Here is a 22,697-nt window from a genome sequence, read left to right on the forward strand (position 1 = left end):
TAGTAAAATTTACAAGTCTCAGTGACAAAGAGAAAATCCAGAAAGCATCCCAGGAAAAGAAGTCTGTAACATATAATGGTAAAAATATTAGATTGGCAGCAGACTTATCCACAGAGACCTGGCAGGCCAGAAAGAGCTGGCATGATATATTCAGAGCACTAAACGAGAAAAACATGCAGCCAAGAATACTATATCCAGCTAGGCTATCATTGAAAATAGAAGGAGAGATTAAAAGCTTCCAAGACAAACAAAAACTGAAAGAACTTGCAAACACCAAACCAGCTCTACAGGAAATATTGAAAGGGGTCCTCTAAGCAAAGAGAGAGCCTAAAAGTAGTAGATCAGAAAGGAACAGAGACAATATACAATAACAGTCACTTTACAGGCAATACAATGGCACTAAATTCATATCTCTCAATAGTTACCCTGAATGTTAATGGGTTAAATGCCCCTGTCAAAAGACACAGGGTATCAGAATGGATAAAAAAACAAAACCCATCTATATGTTACCTACAAGAAACTCATTTTAAACCCTAAGACACCCCCAGATTTAAAGTGAGGGGGTGGAAAAGAATTTATCATGCTAATGGACATCAGAAGAAAGCAGGAGTGACAATCCTTGTATCAGATCAATTAGATTTTAAGCCAAAGACTATAATAAGAGATGAGGAAGGACACTATATCATACTCAAAGGGTCTGTCCAACAATAAGATCTAACAATTTTAAATATCTATGCCCACAACATGGGAGCAGCCAACTATATAAACCAATTAATAACAAAATCAAAGAAACACATCAACAATAATACAATAATAGTAGGGAACTTTAACACTCCCCTCAATAAAATGGACAGATCATCGAAGCAAAAGATCAACATGGAAATAAAGGCCTTAAATGACACACTGGACCAGATGGACATCACAGATATATTCAGAACATTGCATCCCAAAGCAACAGAATACACATTCTTCTCTAGTGCACATGGAACATTCTCCAGAATAGATCACATCCTCGGTCCTAAATCAGGACTCAACCAGTATCAAAAGACTGGGATCATTCCCTGCATGTTTTCAGACCACAATGCTCTGAAGCTAGAACTCAACCACAAGAGGAAGTTTGGAAAGAACCCAAATACATGGAGACTAAACAGCATCCTTATAAAGAATTAATGGGTCAATCAGGAAATTATAGAAAAATTGAAAAAGTTCATGGAAACAAATGATAATGAAAACACATCAGTTCAAAATCTGTGGGACACAACAAAGGCAGTCTTGAGAGGAAAATATATAGCAGTACAAGCCTTTCTCAAGAAGCAAGAAAGGTCTCAGGTACACAATCTAACCCTACACCTAAAGGAGCTGGATAAAGAACAAGAAAGAAACCCTAAACCCAGCAGGAGAAGAGAAATCATAAAGATCAGAGCAGAAATCAATGAAATAGAAACCAAAACAACAATAGAACAAATCAACGAAACTAGGAGCTGGTTCTTTGAAAGAATTAATAAAATTGATAAACCCTTGGCCAGACTTATCAAAAAGAAAAGAGAAAGGACCCAAATAAATAAAATCATGAATGAAAGAGGAGAGATCACAACCAACACTAAAGAAATACAAACTATTATAAGAACATACTATGAGCAACTCTACGCCAACAAATTTGACAATCTGGAAGAAATGGATGCATTCCTAGAAACATATAAACTACCACAACTGAAACAGGAAGAAATAGAAAGCCTGAACAGACCTATAACCAGTAAGTAGATTGAAACAGTCATCAAAAATCTCCAAACAAACAAAGCCCAGGGCCAGACGGCTTCCCAGGGGAATTCTACCAAACATTGAAAGAAGAACTAATTCCTATTCTCCTGAAACTGTTCCATAAAATAGAAATGGAAGGAAAACTTCCAAACTCATTTGATGACGCCAACATCACCTTGATCCCAAAACCATACAAGGATCCCATCAAAAAAGAGCTATAGACCAATATCCTTGATGAACACAGATGTAAAAATTCTCACCAAAATACTAACCAATAGGATTCAACAGTACATTAAAAGGATTATTCACCACGACCAAGTGGGATTTATTCCAGGGCTGCAAGGTTGGTTCAACATCCGCACATCAGTCAATGTGATACAACACATCAATAAAAGAAAGAACAAGAATCATATGATACTCTCAATAGATGCTGAAAAAGCATTTGACAAAGTACAGCATCCCTTCCTGATCAAAACTCTTCAAAGTGCAGGGATAGAGGGCACATACCTCATTATTATCAAAACCATCTATGAAAAACCCACCACAAATATCATTCTCAATGGAGAAAAACTGAAAGCTTTTCTGCTAAGGTCAGGAACACGGCAGGGATGGCCATTATCACCACTGCTATTCAACACAGTACTAGAAGTCCTAGCCTCAGCAATCAGACAACAAAAGGAAATTAAAGGCATCCAAATCGGCAAAGAAGAAGTCAAACTATCACTCTTCGCAGATGACATGATACTATATGTGGAAGATCCAAAAGACTTCACTCCAAAACTGCTAGAACTTGTACAGGAATTCAGTAAAGTGTCAGGATATAAAATCAATGCACAGTTTGGAAAGAACCCATTGCATTTCTCTACACCAACAACAAGACAGAAGAAAGAGAAATTAAGGAGTCAATCCAATTTACAATTGCATCCAAAACCATAAGATACCTAGGAATAAACCTAACCAAAGAGGCTAAGAATCTATACTCAGAAAACTTTAAGTACTCATGAAAGAAATTGAGGAAGACACAAAGAAATGGAAAAATGTTCCATGCTCCTGGATTGGAAGAATAAATATTGTGAAAATGTCCATGCTACTTAAAGCAATCTACACATTTAATGCAATTCCTATCAAAATACCATCCATCTTTTTCAAAGAAATGGAACAAATAATCCTAAAATTTATATGGAACCAGATAAGACCTCAAATAGCCAAAGGGATATTGAAAAAGAAAGCCAAAGTTGATGGCATCACAATTCCAAACTTCAAGCTCTGTCACAAAGCTGTCATCTTGAAGACAGCATGGTACTGGCACAAAAACAGACACATAGATCAATGGAACAGAATAGAGAGCCCAGAAATAGACCCTCAACTCTATGGTCAACTAATCTTCGACAAAGCAGGAAAGAATGTCCAATGGAAAAAAGACAGCCTCTTCAATAAATGGTGTTGGGAAAATTGGACAGCCACATGCAGAAAAATGAAATTGGACCATTTCCTTACACCACACACAAAAATAGACTCAAAACGGATGAAGGACCTCAATGTGAGAATGGACTCCATCAAAATCCTTGAGGAGAACACAGGCAGCAACCTCTTCGACCTCAGCCGCAGCAACATCTTCCTAGGAACATCGCCAAAGGCAAGGGAAGCAAGGGCAAAAATGAACTATTGGGATTTTATCAAGATCAAAAGCTTTTGCAAAGCAAAGAAAACAGTTAACAAAACCAAAAGACAATTGACAGAACGGGAGAAGATATTTGCAAATGACATATCAGGTAAAGGACTAGTGTCCAAAATCTATAAAGAACTTATCAAACTCAACACCCAAAGAACAAATAATCCAATCAAGAAATGGGCAGAGGACATGAACAGACATTTCTGCAAAGAAGGCATCCAAATGGCCAACAGACACATGAAAAAGTGCTCCATATCACTCGGGAAATACAAATGAAAACCACAATGAGATATCACCTCACACCAGTCAGAATGGCTAAAATCAACAAGTCAGGAAATGACAGATGCTGGCGAGGATGCAGAGAAAGGGGAACCCTCCTACACTGTTGGTGGGAATGCAAGATGGTACAACAACTCTGGAAAATAACATGGAGGTTCCTCAAAATGTTGAAAATAGAACTACCCTATGACCCTCTATTGCACTACTGCGTATTTACCCTAAAGATACAAACGTAGTGATCCGAAGGGGCACGTGTACCCAAATGTTTATAGCAGCAATGTCCACAATAGCCAAACTATGGAAGGAACCTAGATGTCCATCAACCGATGAATGGATAAGGAAGATGTGGTGTATATATACACAATGGAATACTATGCAGCCATCAAAAGAAATGAAATCTTGCCATTTGCAACAACTTGGATGGAACTAGAGCGTATCATGCTTAGCGAAGTAAGTCAAGAGGAGAAAGACAACTATCATATGATCTCCCTGATATGAGGAAGTGGTGATGCAACATGGGGGCTTAAGCGGGGTAGGAGAAGATTAAATGAAACAAGATGGGATTGGGAGGGAGACAAACCATAAGTGACGCTTAATCTCACAAAACAACTGAGGGTTGCTGGGGGGACGGGGGTTGGGCGAGGGCGGTGGGGTTATGGTCATTGGGAAGGGTATGTGCTATGGTGAGTGCTGTGAAGTGTGTAAACCTGGTGATTCACAGACCTGTACCCCGGGGATAAAAATATATGTTATAAAAAATTTAAAAAATTTAAAAAATTAAATATTTTACTATTTATTTATTAACAGAAAGAGACAGAGAGGGAACACAGGTGGAGTAGTGGGAGAGGGAGAAGCAGGCCTTCTCGCCCATCAGGGAAACCAATGCAGGGTTCGATCCCAGGACCCTGGGATCATGACCTGAGCTAAACGCAGCCACTTAAGGACTGAGCCACCCAGGTACCCCTGTATCAAACATTTAAAGAAAACTTAATACCTATTCTTCTCAAACTAGTCTCACTCTCCCCAAAAAAATAGAAGAGGAAGGAAAGCTTCAAAATTCATTCTATGAGGCCAGCATTACTGGATACAAAAACTAAATAAAGACACTACGAAAAAAGGAGAACTATGGGCCAATATCTCGGATGAATGTAGAAACAAAAATCCTCAACAAAACATTAGCAAACTGAATCCAACAATAAATTTTAAAAATGCATTCACCACAATTAAGTGGAATTTATTCCTGGGATGCAAGGGTGGCTCAATACTCACTAATTAGTCAATGTGACAATCACATCAACAAGAGAAAGGATAAAATCTCTATGATTATTTTAATAGATGCAGAAAAAGCATTTGACAAAGTATAACATCCATTCATGAAAAAAAAAAACCCTCAACAAAGTAGGTTCAGAAGGAAAAAAATTCAACACATATGTTCAATTGGCCCTATATGAAAAATCCACAGCTAACAATACTCAATGGTGAAAAATTAAGAGCTTTTCCCCTAAAATCAGGAAGAAAAGGATGTCCACTCTCAACACTTTTTTTTTTTTAACATAGTACTGGAAGTCCTAGCCACAGCAATAAGGTTAAGAATAAGGAATTAGAATACACCAACATTGATAAGGAAGAAGTAAAACTTACAGTATTTTCAGATGACAGGATAGTAAATACAGAAAGCCCTAAAGACTCCACAAAACAAAAACAAAAACAAAACCCAACTACTAAAACTGTTAAATGAATTCAGTGAGATTACAGGATAGAAAATAAATATTAAGAAATCTGTTCTTTTTATATACACTAATAATGAAGGAGCACAAAAAAGAAGGGAAAAAAATCACATTTAAAATGCACCACAAGAGGTGCTGGGTGGCTCAGTGGGTTAAGCCTCTGCCTTCTGCCCAGGTCATGATCTTGGGGTCCTAGGATCAAGCCCTGCTTCCGCCTCTCTCTCTGCCTACCTGTGATCTCTCTGTCTAATAAATAAATGAAAATCTTTAAAAAACAAACAAATGCACCACAAATAAGAGGACATCTACGAATACTTAATCAAAGAGGTGAAAGACCTGTACTCTAAAAACTATAAAACATGGATGAAAGAAATTGAAGACAACACAAGCAAATGGAAATATATTCCACGTTCATGGGTTGGGAGAACAAATATTATTAAAATATCTGTGTGATCCAAAACAATCTACATATTTAATGCAATTCTATCAAAATTTCACAGCATTTTGGTAGGGAAAAAAACAAACAATCCTAAAACATGTATGGAATGACAGAAGACTCCAAATAGCGAAAGTAATTTCAAAAGGAAAAGCAAAGCTAGAGGTATCACAATTCAGATTTCAAGTTATATTGCAAAGCTGTAGTAGTCCGAAGAGTATGGTATTGCCACAAAGGCAGACATATAGATAAGTGGAACAGAAAAGAAAATCCAGAAACGAACCCACAACTATATGGTCAAGCAACATTTGACAAAGAAAACAAGAAAATGCAATGGGAAAAAGACAGCCTCTTCAATACATGGTGTTAGGAAAAGTGGACAGTGACATGCAAAAGAATGAAACTGGACCACTTTCTTATACCATATGCAAAAATAAATTCAAAATGGATTAAAGACCTAAATGTAAGACCTGGAAGCAGGAATATCCTAGAAGAGAGCACACAAGCAGTATTTTCTCTGATATTGGCCACAGCAACATCTTTCTAGATATGTCTCCTGAGGCAAGGGGAACATAAAAAATAAACTATTGAGGCCACATCAAAATAAAAAGCTTCTGCACAGTAAAGGAAACAATCAACAAAATGAAAAGGCAACCTACACAATGGGAGAAGATATTTGCAAATGACACATGCAATAATAAAGGTTAGTATTCAGAATGCACAAAAAACTAATACAATTCAAAGAATAATCCAAAGAGAACATGGTCAGTAGACATGAACAGACATTTCTTAAAAGAAGATACACAGATGGCCAACAGACATGAAAAGATGCTCAACATCACTAATTATGAGGAAAATGCAAATCAAAACCACAATAAGATATCACCTCACATCTGTCAGAATGGATAAAATTAACAACACAAGAAACAACAAGGGTTGGTGAGGATGTGGAGAAAAAGAAACCACTGTTCACTGTCACTGCAAAAAATGCAAACTGGTGGAGCCCCTCTGGAAAACAGAATGGAGATTCCCCAAAACTTACAAATAGAATTACCATATGATCCAGTAATTTGAAAATATGTATGCACTCCTGTATTTATTCCAGCATTATTTATAATATAGCCAAACTATGAAGCAGCCCAAGTGTCAAGCAATACATGAATGGATCAAGAAGAGGGGGATCAGTATCAATATTACGACTCCAAAATTTTACAAAGTTTAACAAAATACTGCCAACAGAGGAAACAGCATTAAGTAGGTATGAAAACTCTATTTTTTCTTAGAAATGAATGTGAATCTACAATTATCTCAAAGAAAATTTTGTTAAAAAAGAACACAAGTCTACAAAAAAAGAACATTCTGAAGCAAGACAATTATTTAGCAACTCACAAATATACTATAAAAAATTAAAACACAGTATCAGATAATCATATCAAAAAATGGGCAGAAGACATGAGCAGACACTTCTCCAATGAAGACATACAAATGGCTATCAGACACATGAAAAAATGTTCATCATCACTAGCCATCAGGGAGATTCAAATTAAAACCACACTGAGACACCACCTTACACCAGTTAGAATGGCCAAAATTAACAAGACAGGAAACAACGTGTGTTGGAGAGGACATAGAGAAAGGGGAACCATCTTACACTGTTGGTGGGAATGCAAGTTGGTGCAGCCAATTTGGAGAACAGTGTGGAGATTCCTTAAGAAATTAAAAATAGAGCTTCCCTATGACCCTGCAATTGCACTACTGGGTATTTACCCCAAAGATACAGCTACAGTGAAAAGAAGGGCCATCTGTACCCCAATGTTCATAGCAGGAATGGCCACGGTCGCCAAACTGTGGAAAAAACGAAGCTGCCCTTCAATGGATGAATGAATAAGGAAGATGTGGTCCATATACACTATGGAGTATTATGCCTCCATCAGAAAGGATGAATACCCAACTTTTGTATCCACATGGACGAGACTGGAAGAGATTATGCTGAGTGAAATAAGTCAAGCAGAGAGAGTCACTTATCATATGGTTTCACTTATTTGTGGAGCATAAGAAATAACACAGAGGACGTGGGGAGATGGAGAGGAGAAGGGAGTTGGGGGAAATTGGAAGGAGAGGTGAATCATGAAAGACTATGGACTCTGAAAAACAATCTGAGGATTTTGAAGGGGCGGGGGGGTGGGAGGTTGAAGGAGCCAGGTGGTGGGTATTATGGAGGGCACGTATGGCATGGAGCACTGGGTGTGGTGCATAAACAATGAATTCTAGTACACTGAAAAGTAATTTAAAAAACAAATTTTTTTTTAAAAACACAGTATCACAAAAGCTGAAAAGAAAACTAGGAAACATGAAGTGAAAAATGGAGGGAAACATAAAGGAATTAAGAGTTCTGTCATGGATGTCAAACATCCAAAAAATACAAGTACAGAAAGAATAAACAGAGAAAACACAGAAAGCAACTTATTTATTAAAGAAATCAAAGAAAATATATTTGCAACACTGAAGACCCCATTTTCCAGAATAAATGTGACCCATAAATGCAGAGAACAATAAATAAAAAATATTGGCAACATGGTTCATCATGCTGATTTTTCAGAAACACTGAGAATAACGTCAAAACTCTGTAACAGTTTACAGTGAGAACAATTTGGCCACATTTAAATGACTGGGAATCAAAAAATCCTGCTTCTCATCTAGAAGTTAACAAACAATACCTACACAATTCCAAGAGGAAATGACTTTCTGTCTAGACTTCTATTCCTAGTTAGACAATCAATCAAGTGTAAGGGTAAGAGAAAGGTGTTTTCAGACAAGTGAGGTCACAAAAAAATTCTACATTCAGTGCAACGTCCTTTTAGGAAGCTACTAAGGAATGCGTTCTGTTGAAATAAGGCAGTAAGCAAAAGGAAGTCAGAGCATCTAGACAATAAAACTAAACACCATAAATAAATAAATAGAAAGAAAGAAAGAAAGAAAGAAAGAAAGAAAGGAAGAAAGAAAGAGAAAATTGAAAGGAATGCCCTGGATGGTCAGAATCCAACCCACCCCTCCAAAAAAAGAGTCCAGTTCAGATTGCAGGGGAATGCAACATTCCAGAAAAATGTCTCCAAAGCAAAACCTGAGATTTTACCTGATGCATTTGACCACACTGAGAGGCTTACTATTATTAGAAATTTCATGGATTAATTAAAAGGTAAGAGAGATGAACATAAGCAAATGATGACAAGGCAGTTGGTACATCCTGGTACAGTCCATGACTAAGCTTCGAAAAACATAGCCATTGACAGTCTTAATTATATAATCCCTGTAGTCTCATTCAAACAAAAGAAACCAACAAACTGAAGACATAACTGTACAGAGAGCTTGTAGTAAGTCAAAGTGGGAGGTGAGCATGAGTATGCATGGTAAGGGCGAGGTAGGGGGGCAGTCATGGTGACAACGCCAAAGCTTTAGCCAATTCAGCAATCGGTAGAAAAAAATTTTCAAATAGCAGTATATTTTCATATTTTAAAAGTGTACACAAATAAAACAGCTGAAAGTGTTAGAAATGAAGTCTTTTAGAAAATGGGAGTAGTGGTGGCATGTCTTTTGAATTATTAGGCCTTCAGCACCACCTTCATTTCTAGCCACTTATACCTCTTACTTCAACAACTACTGAAAAAGCACTATTACAAAAATAAACACAGAGCATGTCATTTTTAAAATTTAGAAAACCTACAAAAAAATTACATTTACCCCTATCACCCTACTACTTTGGGTCTGTTTTCTAAAATGATGGTGTAAGTTAGAAAAGAACAAATAGTTGATTCCACCAAACTTGAAACATTTAATTATAGAATCTAAAATCTTCCTTTGGAAAACAGTCTTAATCTTCAAGCACTCCTTTGGAAACACTAACATTACAATTGACATTGCCATTGACACTGGGGAAATCTTGGCAAGAATTGAACTGAGTGGCTTGGAAAGGAATCACCCACAGCTGTCCCTGCCTGGATAGATCCAAATTTGACCATTAAGCATGAGAAAAACAGAGGACTCACTAATTGAGAATGATAATCAACAATCTACCTTAGGGTCACATTTGTGGAAGTTAATTCAGTTTGATTAAGCCTCCAAACCATCAGTGTTAAGCTTGAAGCAATATTTCACAAGCACGCTATTTCTCTCTAATGGATTACATTGCTACTTACACTTTTAGTCTTCTAAATTCAAAAAATGTTACCTATGCAAGTCTTACACCCAGTCACTTTTACATCCTACCTTTATAACGCTCCCATTTACTGCAAAGTCACTCTACCCTAATAAAGTATCTACACCATAGAAATCTTATTTTTACAGCCATTTGTCGAGATACTGGCTACATTTCTGTGCAGATGACCATGGATTTAAAGGGCAGTGAAAATGTTCCTTTCTTTTTCCTTTAACAGAATTCTGTCACTTCCCTTCCATTTGCTGAAAAATAACCTAACTGATCTGCTAGCCTTGAGTTTAAGATGTTAATTTCAGTACTTAATGTTCCTATCGATGACCCTGAAATGTGGAATCTTTTTTATTCCTGCCTACCAGTGCAGACATTTCCTTTTAGGAAGGGCAACTTTACTGAGGACAGTAAAGTTTAGGGGCTATTTCTAAACATCTTCCACCGTCCTAAAAATGAAAATGTGGTTTTAGCAATACAATCCCAACAAAACACAGAAAAATCAGCCTGCCTACATTTTTCTATTAGGTTTGTACTTGATTGATACCTGGGGCTATTGTATAAATTTCCATAATTTATGCAAACAATGCTAAGTAAATCACACAACAAAAACAATCATATTAATGATACAATAAATTCTTGTGAACATTGGTTACTTGGCACCAATATTTGTATAACTGGAGATAAAAATGTACAGTTAAAGACAAGTGTATAAGCATGCATGGATTAATATTTTCTATTATTAGAAATATACTCCATCACATCAGGAGTGATATCCTTTGATAAAATGAGAAGCTATTATTCTCGTGGCCCTCAAGATAGGGAAAGGAATTAGAAAGCAGATAAATGTATCTACCCATAAGCTACTTCACCTAGCAAGGCAAAGTTTAAAAATTGCACCTCGAAGGACATTAACTAGAACAGAAGAAATTTATCATCACAAAGGTCCTATATAGAGAATGTATTTATTAGTTCCTATCATAAGTCATATTTTCATCACATTTAGAACACATACAATTTTAGCCCATTTGAGAAATCTAGATGTATCATTTCAATTTTGTGGGCTGGGAATATGTTATATCTTTGGGGTGGATTTGTAACACACAGGGGGTTATATAATGCCTAGACCCTTCTGCACACCCAGCTCTATGCCTTTTTGTTTGTTTGTTTCCAACTTAGCCCAGAGAAATAGAAATGAAGTTCAGTAGATGTTTCCCTGATCAAAAACACAGAATGACCGGACAAGGCTGCAGCAAAAGTTTCCATACAATGGCTCTTTACAATTCCAGCCCACACACAGCTAACATCACAGAGGCTTTCTCATAGGTCCAACACACGCAGAGTCAGAAATATACTATCAAGTCTCTTTTGTTTTTGTTCATTCTGGGGGGGGGGCGGAAATCACTAGCTTAAAATCACCACCTTATACTCATAACTGTCTCTCTTCTTAGTTGCACATGAACAGAGCCCACTGTTGATTCAATACACACCTCAAACTCAACATACCCTAAAAATTTAACTCATGAGCTGTCCCACCCAATCATGACCCTCTCCCCATGTCCACCATCTTCATAAATGATAATCTCCAACGTGGAAGACTGGGGGTCACAGTAATTTTTCCACTTTCTAAAACATCCCCATCAATTTTTCCTTTCATCACCATCAAATTGAATTCATCCACTATTTTCTCAGCTTGCTCATTACTCAAAACCAGGTTAGACCACTGGGTCTCATGCATAGGCTTACAATAGGCTTCTAACTGTTCCTTTTTGCTTCAAAGGCTTTTCCTTGTTTCTAAGAAAAAAAGTCTAAACTACTAATGAAAACTAATTGCCTTTCCACTACCTGGCCCTTGCCTATCTCTCCAGCCTCATTTTGTGCGACCCTAACTTACTGTGTTCCAGATACAGGATCATCCTTTCTGTTCTTATATTCTAAGCCTACTCTTTCCACATGCTGTCTCCTTGCCCCAAATGGTCTAATGAACTTCTCCTTCCTCCCTCTCCTAATATGTGAGTCTTACTCTTCAGCACCCATTAGACCCACACTATTGCCTTGTGCCCTCAGACCAGACGTACTTCCCATGTTCATACTTCGAGAGCCTCTATTCCTCCTCCTTAGAAACTCTACTTAATTGGAGTTTTGTATTTCACTGCTTAAGGTCTCTGTCTTCTGTTCAATCTTTTCTTTAAAAGACTAGAGAGTAAATATTTGGGGCTTTGCTGGACATAGGGTCTCAGTTTCCACTACTCAACTTTGCCCTCATCATGAAAAAGCATCCACAGACAATAAGTAAACAAATGAATGTGGGTGGGCTTCCGCACCCTCTTGGCTGTAACTAGCCCATCCTTTCATTGGATGGTATAAACTCCATGAAGGCACTGGGCATGTTTTGTATGGTTTAGTGTTATCTTAGTACCCTTTAGAATACCTTGCATACAATCAGCATATATACTTGTTGGCTGAATCAAGAGGTCAGTAAATGAGAAAAATTTTGGAACCATATTAATCAGTTATGAGGGCATAACTGTGTTTTCAGTTCTGCTTCTCATCTACAAGAAAAAAATCATAATGTAATTGTTTGCTTTTAAGTGGTCGATTGATTATTCAGACTTGCTCTTGGTAAACCTGATCGTCTTAGGAAAACTACAAACACAGAAGGTTAAGAATTTAGTGAGGATACCTGTACTTTTCCAGTAGGTCTCCTAAACAGAACAGAAAGTTTAGAGAAATATGGGAACTAAAGACAGAAACCAGGTTCCAATATTCTATTTTCACCCCACAGGAAAAGTGACATGAGCAACTAAAGGAATCTTCTTTTGTGAACTACTGGGTTGAGCACAAAGAAAATTAATTATAAAAAGGATAGCTACAGGTAAGAATTCTAAAGACATTCACTCCAAAGGATGGCTGAAAATTGCTATAGCCCCCAATTAAACACTTGAACTTCACTGAAAAGTTTGGTGTTTTGTTTTGTTGTGTTGTGTTTTTCTGACCAGAGAAGAATAGTTTTGGAGACTTACAGTCAAAATGATGAATTGAGCAAATGTAGGTATATCCATCTCTTCTCAATTAAAGCTGTCTGGGGAAAATACATAGCCAAGTCTGAACGCAGAGAAGGAAACTACCCTTGTACCAGAAATCTAGCAAGAACTCAAGCCATGTGAACTACAGGAAAAAACGAAGAGATACATGCCCCAGGGGCTGAAGGTTTAAGCCACTATTGAAAGACTGCAGATTTAGGTAGTTTTATCACTAATGTTAGAGAAACAGCACTGGGCTCCCTGTATAAAGCTGGGACTGGGGAAAGAGAATATTACTTAAGGAAATAGTGACTTGAAATTTTCTGAAAAGCAGCCAGCTTCCAGCAGCCTGCAAGAAATTGGTTACCCAGGACATATGTAGAAAAACAGAATCCCCACCCAAACCAAGTAAGAATCACAATCACATTTATTAATTAATTATGAAACTCCTGAACTGAAAAAGGTATCTAAATGGTTAATCAGATCTGGTGAAGCCTGTAGGGTCACTTTAAAATGGAATGAAGAAATCCTCCAGAGGATACCCAAGGAAGAAAAATACATGTTAACAACACAAAATACAGTCCATAGAATCAAAAATTTATGTATGTCAATTTATAATTGACAACCTAGAATACAGAACAATCCAAAAAGGATGTCTAAAATGCAAAAACGGAATCCATAAAAAGTCCTTTTGAAAGGAAGTAGATACAGAAAATAATCAAGGATAAATGATACATAGTCACTGAAATAAAAACATTTAATACCTAAAACAACAAAGATAAAAAATAAATCACTATAATGAAATAACAAACCATGTTTCTCCCACAATGCAGTACAAAGTTACAAAAAGATAAGAGGGATGAAAAAAGGTAAGAATCACCGAAAACCCACAGAAATTCCAGAAGGAACAAATAGTAAGAATGTGTGAGAAATGTGTAATGACAGGATAAAAACTGTAATAACTGAAAAGAGAATTCTTCAGACTAAAAGTACTTCTTGAATTCCAAGAATATTTTTTTTATTTTACCTAGACATGAAAATTATTAGCAAAAAGGTCTTAACTTTTTCTACATAAGGAATAATGTCAGCACTCAGTAACCAATGCCTGGAGACCAGACCCATCACACACAGAATGAACAACGGCCCAATCAAAATGGATAGCACACTTATCATCATCCAGAACAGAAATGAAATGACAGTGGAATAATAATCCTGCCAAAGTGCCAAAGAAATATATTTATCAACTGAAAATCTCCACAAAGTAGTATGAAAATGAAGCCATTTTTAGATATAAGTATAAGGTATCCAAAAAAAATTTCTACACACAAATGTGTACTGAAGGGATTACCAAAAGCTCTATCTCGGAAAGAATAAAAATGATTCCACAAATAGAAGATTCAAGGAAAAAATTAAGAGTGTGAAAACAAAATTCTACTGAACTTTTAAGGGAGGAGTGATACAAATTTTCTATAATTTCTTCCAGAAAATCGAAGTAGAGAGATTACTTCCAACTAATCCAATGAGGACAGCATTACCCTAATTCCAAAAACAAAGACACTGAAGGAAAGTCAAACTACAAACCTATGTTTCTCATGAACATAAGTGCAAAAATCCTCAAACAAATATTACCAAATTAAATCTTACTACAGAAAAAAAATTAAAAAGAATTATACACCATGACCAAGTGGGACTTACCTCAGGTATGAAAGGCTAGCTCAACTTTCAAAAATGAATAAAATCCATCGTATCAATTGGCCAAAGAAGAAAAATCATATAATCATATCAAGAGACACATAAAGAGCATAGGAGAAAATGTAATGCCACTGCACAATAAAATCTATCATAAAAGTAGGAGTAGATCAGAGCTTCTTCAAATTGATTTTTTAAAAAATCTACATAAAGCTGACTGTGAACATCATACTTAATGTAGATAAACTAGATGATTTCTTCCTCAAGTCAGGATGGAGACAAGGACATCCCCTCTCAACACCTCCATTCAACACTGTGCTAGAATTCAATGGAAAAAAGATGATCTTTCCCACATATGAACTTAAAAATAAACATAAGCAACAAACATTAAATCTATATAGAATCAAGTAAAACTTAAGAAAGCAGTGGGAAGAGGTTTCTTAAGTAAGACTCCAAAAGCACCTACCCTAGGGAAGAAGTAATAAATCTGATTACATTAAAAGGAAACATCCTTGTAAACATCCAAGTTCACTAGGAGCAAAGTGCAAATACAAGTAACTGACACAAGACAGTATTACAACATGTAGAAAAGCAAAGGGCCGGTAACCAGCTCTTTAGTTCAGCATTAACATATTTAGATTTACTAGTGACATTCACAGTGTGATGTATGTATATTGTATGCCATCCAGCGGCTACAACACTGGCTGAGCCAGAATGTTCAAATAATTCTTGCTCTTTCAACAGACCGAGGAACATGTGGGATCCTCTAGAAGGTAACAATATCTGTAACTGGTGTGACACACACACCGGTAGAAAGTTACACCCCACCCTAAACCTGGCCCCAGGCCACTTGGGAAACTGTCACAGAGAAAGGGAGGCAGTGATGTTAGTTGGACCCTTCTGCATCACAGATGTCTGGACACCAACAAGAGTGCCGGCCAAATGGAATTAACTTCTTCCCAAGGTAAGAACAAAGAACTAAAAACTCCACTGCTCTTGGCTTTCAGAGCTGAGACCATATTTATTGTTTTCCCTGCGACATTACTTACACAAGACTGAAGAAATCCACTTGAAATAGTTTTATTATGCTAATAAACTGATGTCTGTTAAAAAAAAAAAATCCAACCATATCAGTAAATATCAACCCCTTTCTCCTACTTCTCAAGCCAAGAACATGAAGTCATCCTTAACTGGATTCCAGAATGTGTAAACACTTAATCAGTAATGCAAAAATACAGCCAATCAGAAAGAGACAAAAAGTAGAAACCAGAATAACCAATAAGTAATAACAAGTCATCCAATCTCACTAATAATTGAAGAAACTCATTATTGATATAAGCACAATTCCACTTAATTTGCCAATTTGGTAAAAACAGCTATGTCTGAAAATGTCAAGTATTGAGAAGATCTGGAAAAAGAATGGTCCCCTCAGATATGGCTAGCAAGATCATAAATGATACAGTGATTTAGAGGACAATTTGACCATCCCCAGTGAATGCAAATATGTGTAGATCACACAGCTCAAGTAGCAAGTGCACTTCTGGGTGTATACCTAGGAGATCTCTTACATATGTATACAAAGAGACATATACCTAGAAGCATTCTTCCTTAACAGCAAAATCAAGGGAACAACCCAAGAGTCTACAAGCAGAGAAACAGATAAACACATGTGTATAATGGGTCACAATTTCAGGAAAGAACACTATAAAGCAGACAATGTAGAAACATCTCAAAAACATGAGGCTGGAAAATGCAGAATGATCTATGGCAGTTAAAATACAACAAAAATAATACTCTTGGACTGTTTTGGCATACATACTTAGGTGAGTAAAAATGGAATGAAAGGAAAAATACTAAATATGAGATATTGGCTCCTTCTGGGGTTGGAAGAAGAATAATAGGAACACAGGTGTAGGTAAAAGATAATTTTAGTCTCATCTTTAATACCCATAATGGAACGATCTCTTTTAGGGAAAAAAAATATATATATATATTTTTTTACTATATATGCATATATATACAGTAAAATATATATATTTATATATATATTGCAAGGTATATATCTTGAAACAGATATGAAGATATATTGGCCATTATTAATTCTGAGTATTAGGTATGTGACTATAATTCTTCATTCATTAAATTCCTCAAAAAAAAAAGAGTACATAAAATTCACTTGGCTATGTAACATTTACTTTTTCTTTTCTACTCATTGTTTTATCAAATAAGGCTCCTTGACTGCTCTGAAGTTCTTCTCTTCCTTACAATACACACATACTTTCATGTGCCCGGTTTCCCCAGAGACAGCAGATGTAAACACTAAATAGAGTACTGAAGGTGAACAGGAAACTCAAGCATGTGAGTAATAAAGTCTGTCGATTTAGAATTCCTTATTGGTATGAACCATGCAGATGAGGAGAAGGACAGAGACAGGGAGGGAGGGAAGAGATGACAGAGGAGATGAGGAAGCAGGAGTAAAGGGGAGGGCGGACGGAGTCACTGATAGACCTGCATATGGGGGCATAAAAGGGCAGTGTCCTCCACCTGAGTATTAAGTTTTCAAAGCGAGCAGAATCTTCTCCTTGCACTTTGTCTCAAGACCAAAGAAATCTGAGGAGTATAAACTCAGTAGCCATAGGAAAAGGGTGTGCTGCGCTTCCCTCCCACCCAAGCAGAGTCTATTTATGCATTGAGGGTTTTGTTTTGTTTTTCTTTTTGGGCAGACATGGGCCCAGAAACCACAGATGGCAGATGACTCAGGAGAGTGGGATGGGCAAGAAGGGCTGCATTTTAAGTATGTGCTCAGTCAGATCCCACTGGCCTCACAGGCTGGGAAGGGCAAATAACACTTTTCAAGGCACAGCTTGGTGTCCATCAAGTAGGTCAATTTCAGGAGGGTTTTCTCAGTCAGTAAAGGACCAAAAACTGGGCTGAAAATCAATATACCTGGTGACCTAATCTGACATTACCAGTAACACTAAGTGTAACCTTCCCAGACCAGGCTTGGGGTTTTCTTTTTTTTTTCCCCAGTACAATGGCAGTAAGATGAGTTGATACATAGTCTACAGTTTTTTCTCAAGATGACAAGATGTGGGTTTTCATTTGCCTTTGTTATTAACATACTATGAAATGGCACTTAACATTTAAAGACAGTTGACAGATATATGTGTATATATGGATGTGCATATAAATATATATATATTCACATATTTTTGTAAAATTAGATGTAACAATGCTTGCTAGATCTTAGTGGATCATTACGACATAATTAACAGTTACTGAAATGCTGAAGAATTATACTGAAATATTAGTACTTCGGGTTTAGTTTCTAGTATAATAATTGCTCTGAAACAGTATTTCAAAAACATGAATATAGGGCTTTTGATTTAGTAATGTATCACTTTTATCATTATTTTCACTTTAATTATCCCTCCACATAAACAACTATCGGAAAATTTGAGTTTGAACTGAATGGGTCCACTTACACACAGATTTCCCATGACAAATGCAGTATGGTACCCTAAATGTATTTTCTCTGCCTATTTTCTTAATGTTGTCGTCTCTCTAGCTTACTTTAAGACACAGTATATAACACATCTGACATACAAAATAGATCTTCACTTTTTTTGTTAGCAGCAGGGATTCTGGGCAATAGTAGGTTATTAGTAGTTAAGCATGGGAGGAGTCCAAAGTTATACTGAAAATTTTTGACTGCATGAGGGGCTGGCATTAAGCTCCCACAGTGTTCAAAGGTCAGCTGGATTTCTTACCAAGCACCTGAGGGAAGTTTTTCATTTGGCTTTCACTTTTTTATGTGACTGGACAAGGTTTCCTATACGGTTCTCCAAGTTTCCCTCCCTTATCCTCCAACCCCAATCTTTCCATCTGGTTCTAACAGTACGCAAGCTCAGCTACAGGAAATACTGGGAATACTTTTCTTCTAGCAGATTTCCTAGAAGGAAAATGGCAGCCCATGCGACTCCTTGAACAAGACAAAAATCATGGTTAAAATCTTTTGTAGAAGTATGAAAAAGTTATTTTGGACATCTATATAGCTCCTGTTTATGTGATTCTTGTTCTTTCTCTAGCTTTCCATCACAAACCAACTGTCAGGAACAAGTCTAAGTTCATTGATGGACAGAATGCATAAATATGTACACAAAGGATAAATATGTATGTTCAGTGGAAGGTTGACTGATCTGTTGCTAATATTCACCCATAGGAGTAACTTAAGAATGATTCTGACCTTATATTCATGCTCAGTAGAATAATGTCATTAATGACAAGTATGTTTTTCATGGGAAGTAGCTAAAGACATCTTCAATGGAAAGCATGTGTGGTTTTGGGGGGGGTTTTTGATGAAAAAATACAATGGTGGAGAAATAAAATGATGTGTTCAATATGCCAGGCTACCTAACTGGAGAACGATTATGTATATTATTTTATATACAAAATTTTATTGTTAAGTGTCCCTGCTCAGTAAAGCCTTCTTTGGCCATCCCATCTCAAATTCTACCAGTGGGATCCTTCCTGTCCACCCTCGCTTGCACAGAGTGCTAACACAAATCACTGTCCCCATTACCACTGTGTTACTGAACCAATTACATTGCATTCATTTATACTACATATTGTCGGTCTGCTCTTGAAAAAGTCAGTTTGCCATGACCCAAACTATGTCTTGTGTCCAGTGTTGTGGCCACAACACCTAGAACACTATCTAGTCAGAATAAGCTTTTGCTAAATTGTTATCAACCAAATGAATCCCATCAATGTTTTTAGGATAGACAGAGCCTGTCTCTGGGCAGAAAAGCCCCAGATCTATTTCTCTACTTATTTCTTTATTCTCATCAGGATTCTGGCAAAACCAGGATAATAACCAAAGCTGCATCTTCCACAATAAGCCCCAGACATTTCCTTTTCTTCTTTCTCTTGTTTTTTGGGTGTTTTTGTTGTTATTTTCTTTGTTTCTTTCTTCTTGTCTCAGGTAGAAAGCAGACAGCTGGTCATAGGTGAACAGGTATGGAGCAGCTGACTTAGTTCCCAAGTATACCTTACAGTAAAACAGTCCCTTCCAGTCTTTCTCACCCTTCCCCCTTTGACACTTGCAGGTGTGTTTCAGATGAGCTGTACTGTCCCCACGATGTGTACTAATTAGGTATTATTTTAGAAGGAAAAAAAAAAACCCCAGTTGTTATATTCTGAACTATTTCAGTCACACTAGACACAGCAAGAGAAGTCTTACCAAAGCCAGGGATAACTGCCAAAGTTCAGTCTGGGGTTAAAGCCCAGGCTAGAATAATTTATAAATAGCTTGTGGTTGTAAGTGTCAAAATATAACACAAAAACAACAGAGACAGATTTTTTTAAAATAAAATAGGGGCAGAAAAAGCCCTAAAAGTATTATTAAAGACCACAAATTAGAAGACCAGTGGGTTTACTAACTAAAAAATTTTAATTTCTGAAAAGTACAATATATAAGGAACAGTTGATTGGTAAAATGTGTGATTAAGTCTCAAAAGACATACAAGGGCTAATGGGCAATAAAAATAAGCTTAATCCCACAAATCACTGAATACATTCAATTAAAAAGGTAATGAAATATCAATACTTTTAATCTTTACAAATGCAGTAAAAAATAAATTCCATGCTGACTTTGATACAGATGAAAAGGGTACTCCCATGAACTTCCGATAAGACTGCAAATTAGTATTATCTTTCTAGGGGGCAATACAAAAGTATATATCCCAATTTCAGTAAGTCTATTCTCTGAATTTAATTGAAAAAGAAATCACATATGAGGGCAAAGAGATAACATATAAGAATGTTCACTGCAATACTGTTTACATGAAAAAAATATGGGTAGTGACTTTCCAACAGCAGCCGAGGGTGGATTAAAAATTAATTACAATACTTTTCCATAATGATATGTTGCAGCCAATAAAATGGGAAAGAAATGGACACAAAAATGTTCATGAAGCCATGTCAAGTAAACTGCTACAGTTTAACAGATGGAATGTATGGTATGTTAACAGATTAATTAAAATGTGTTGGTAACATATGTGCAAATAAGGGCACCTGGGTGGCTCAGTCACTTAAGCATCTGATCTTGGTTTGGGCTCAGGTCATGATCTCACGGTCTTAGGATCAAGCCCCGGCACCCCTCAATCAGGTTCCACCCTCAGCAGGGAGTCTGTTTGAGTATTCTCCCTTCCTCTGCCCTCCCTCTGCATACTCTCTCACTCACTCTCTCCCAAATAAATAAAATCTTTTTTTAAAAAAATTGACAAATGCACATAGCTATTAGTAATGCTTGTCTCTGAGGAATAAAGTCGAAAGAGACTGGGAGAAAATGCCATTTCTTCCTCACATCCTTTCGGGTTGCGAGAACTTCTAGATCAGAACTTTATACCTTGATGTTTTGAAGCCCATCCCCATTTCGAAAATATTCTCAGCAAGAGAGAGAGCAAAAGGCAGATGACCCCAATGAGAATTCAAATCCACGAACAAATGAGAACTGGCTTATACACGTATTTCTTAACATCATTTCCATTGCATCCAAGTCACCTAAACATCAGAATCTTCCCCCCTACACACACACACTGTTTGTCTTCTCATTAACATCTAGCAAAAGCTTTGCTTCCTGAGACTCTGGAACTCTCTCTCCCTTGGCTCCTCACTAGATGTCATTATTGCACCCTCTGTGTATGTATGTGCTAAGAAGAGCCATCCTCAGCAAGCGGGAGGGCAGAAGCACAAGGATAGAGCTCTCTCCCAGCAGGGTGAACCCACAAAGTCCAGGAGGAGGACTGCTACATCCACTGCAAGAAAAAAGTCCTCCACTGGCAGGGATTGATGGACCTATCAGTAGTTCTTAGACTGCCCACTTACAGCTCGACTGAACTCCTTGTAACAATGAGGTCACGAGCCCCTGGGTGGCTTGTGGGTTAAGCCTCTGCCTTCGGCTCAGGTCATGATCTCAGGGTCCTGGGATCAAGCCTGAGAAGGGCTGTCTGCTCAGCAGGGAGCCTGCTTCCCTCTCTTCCTCTGCCTGCCTCTCTGTCTACTTGTGGTCTCTCTGTGTCAAATAAATAAATAAAATCTTTTTAAAAATGAGGTCACCTATCATCTCCAGCAGCTAAATCCTATTAATTTCATAGCACATATGACATATGTCTCCAATGGGTACAAAAACTGGGCTATATCTTTCATGGATATCTCTTTTTTCTTCTCAGAGACTCATTTTTTTTCTTGGTTTATATTGCATTTCTAACCCTTCTTTTGATACTATTGGCTATAGTTAGGTTTTTCTTGCAAAAATTATAGCCCTAAAGTTGCTTGCAAATCTGTTTCTATTCTTTTGACTTCAGATAAACAACCCTTTGAGAGTAAGTGGAACTGTCCACTGCTATGTTTTTAGCTTTCACTGCACTTTAGTACAGAAGCCTGACATAAACCCTTCCGTCAGACACGTGCGATCACAACTCAAACAGAGCCTTGGGAAATCTGGCTACTGCTAAGAGATTAGAGCTACCCTTTGCAGTCAATTTTTAAAGTCTGGTAAGCTCTAATTCAGGGACCGCAAATCAACTTCAAAGTGCATCTATCTGTAAAAAACAGATGTGGATATAATTACACACCTGCAGATTCATGGAAACACAGACAGGAGTTGCTCTGCTTTAAATTTCTATTGACACATTTTCATAGATTATCAATGAAATGACACTGACTTTCCTCTACTGCAACAGCAAGTCCATCTGACCATTTCCTCTAGGATATTAGAGCCAGCCATTTTAGCATCTTTGCAGATCTGTACATTGGCACTTACCTGCAGAAAAGTACCGGGCTGTTTAGTCTTGAGACAGTTTGTAAGCCTTTTTTGCCCTCTCCTTGGAAGCACTTAGTAAAACACAAT

At 37.1% G+C, this 22,697-nt stretch overlaps 1 long non-coding RNA gene across 2 annotated transcripts in view; it reads right to left on the bottom strand.

Moving 5' to 3' along the window:
* LOC116585974 overlaps positions 1–22,697 on the bottom strand; it is a 551,498-nt gene that overhangs the window by 456,995 nt on the left and 71,806 nt on the right. The window lies entirely within an intron of this gene.

This window comes from Mustela erminea, chromosome 3 (assembly GCF_009829155.1).
Source record: "Mustela erminea isolate mMusErm1 chromosome 3, mMusErm1.Pri, whole genome shotgun sequence".
Lineage (NCBI taxonomy): Eukaryota > Metazoa > Chordata > Mammalia > Carnivora > Mustelidae > Mustela > Mustela erminea.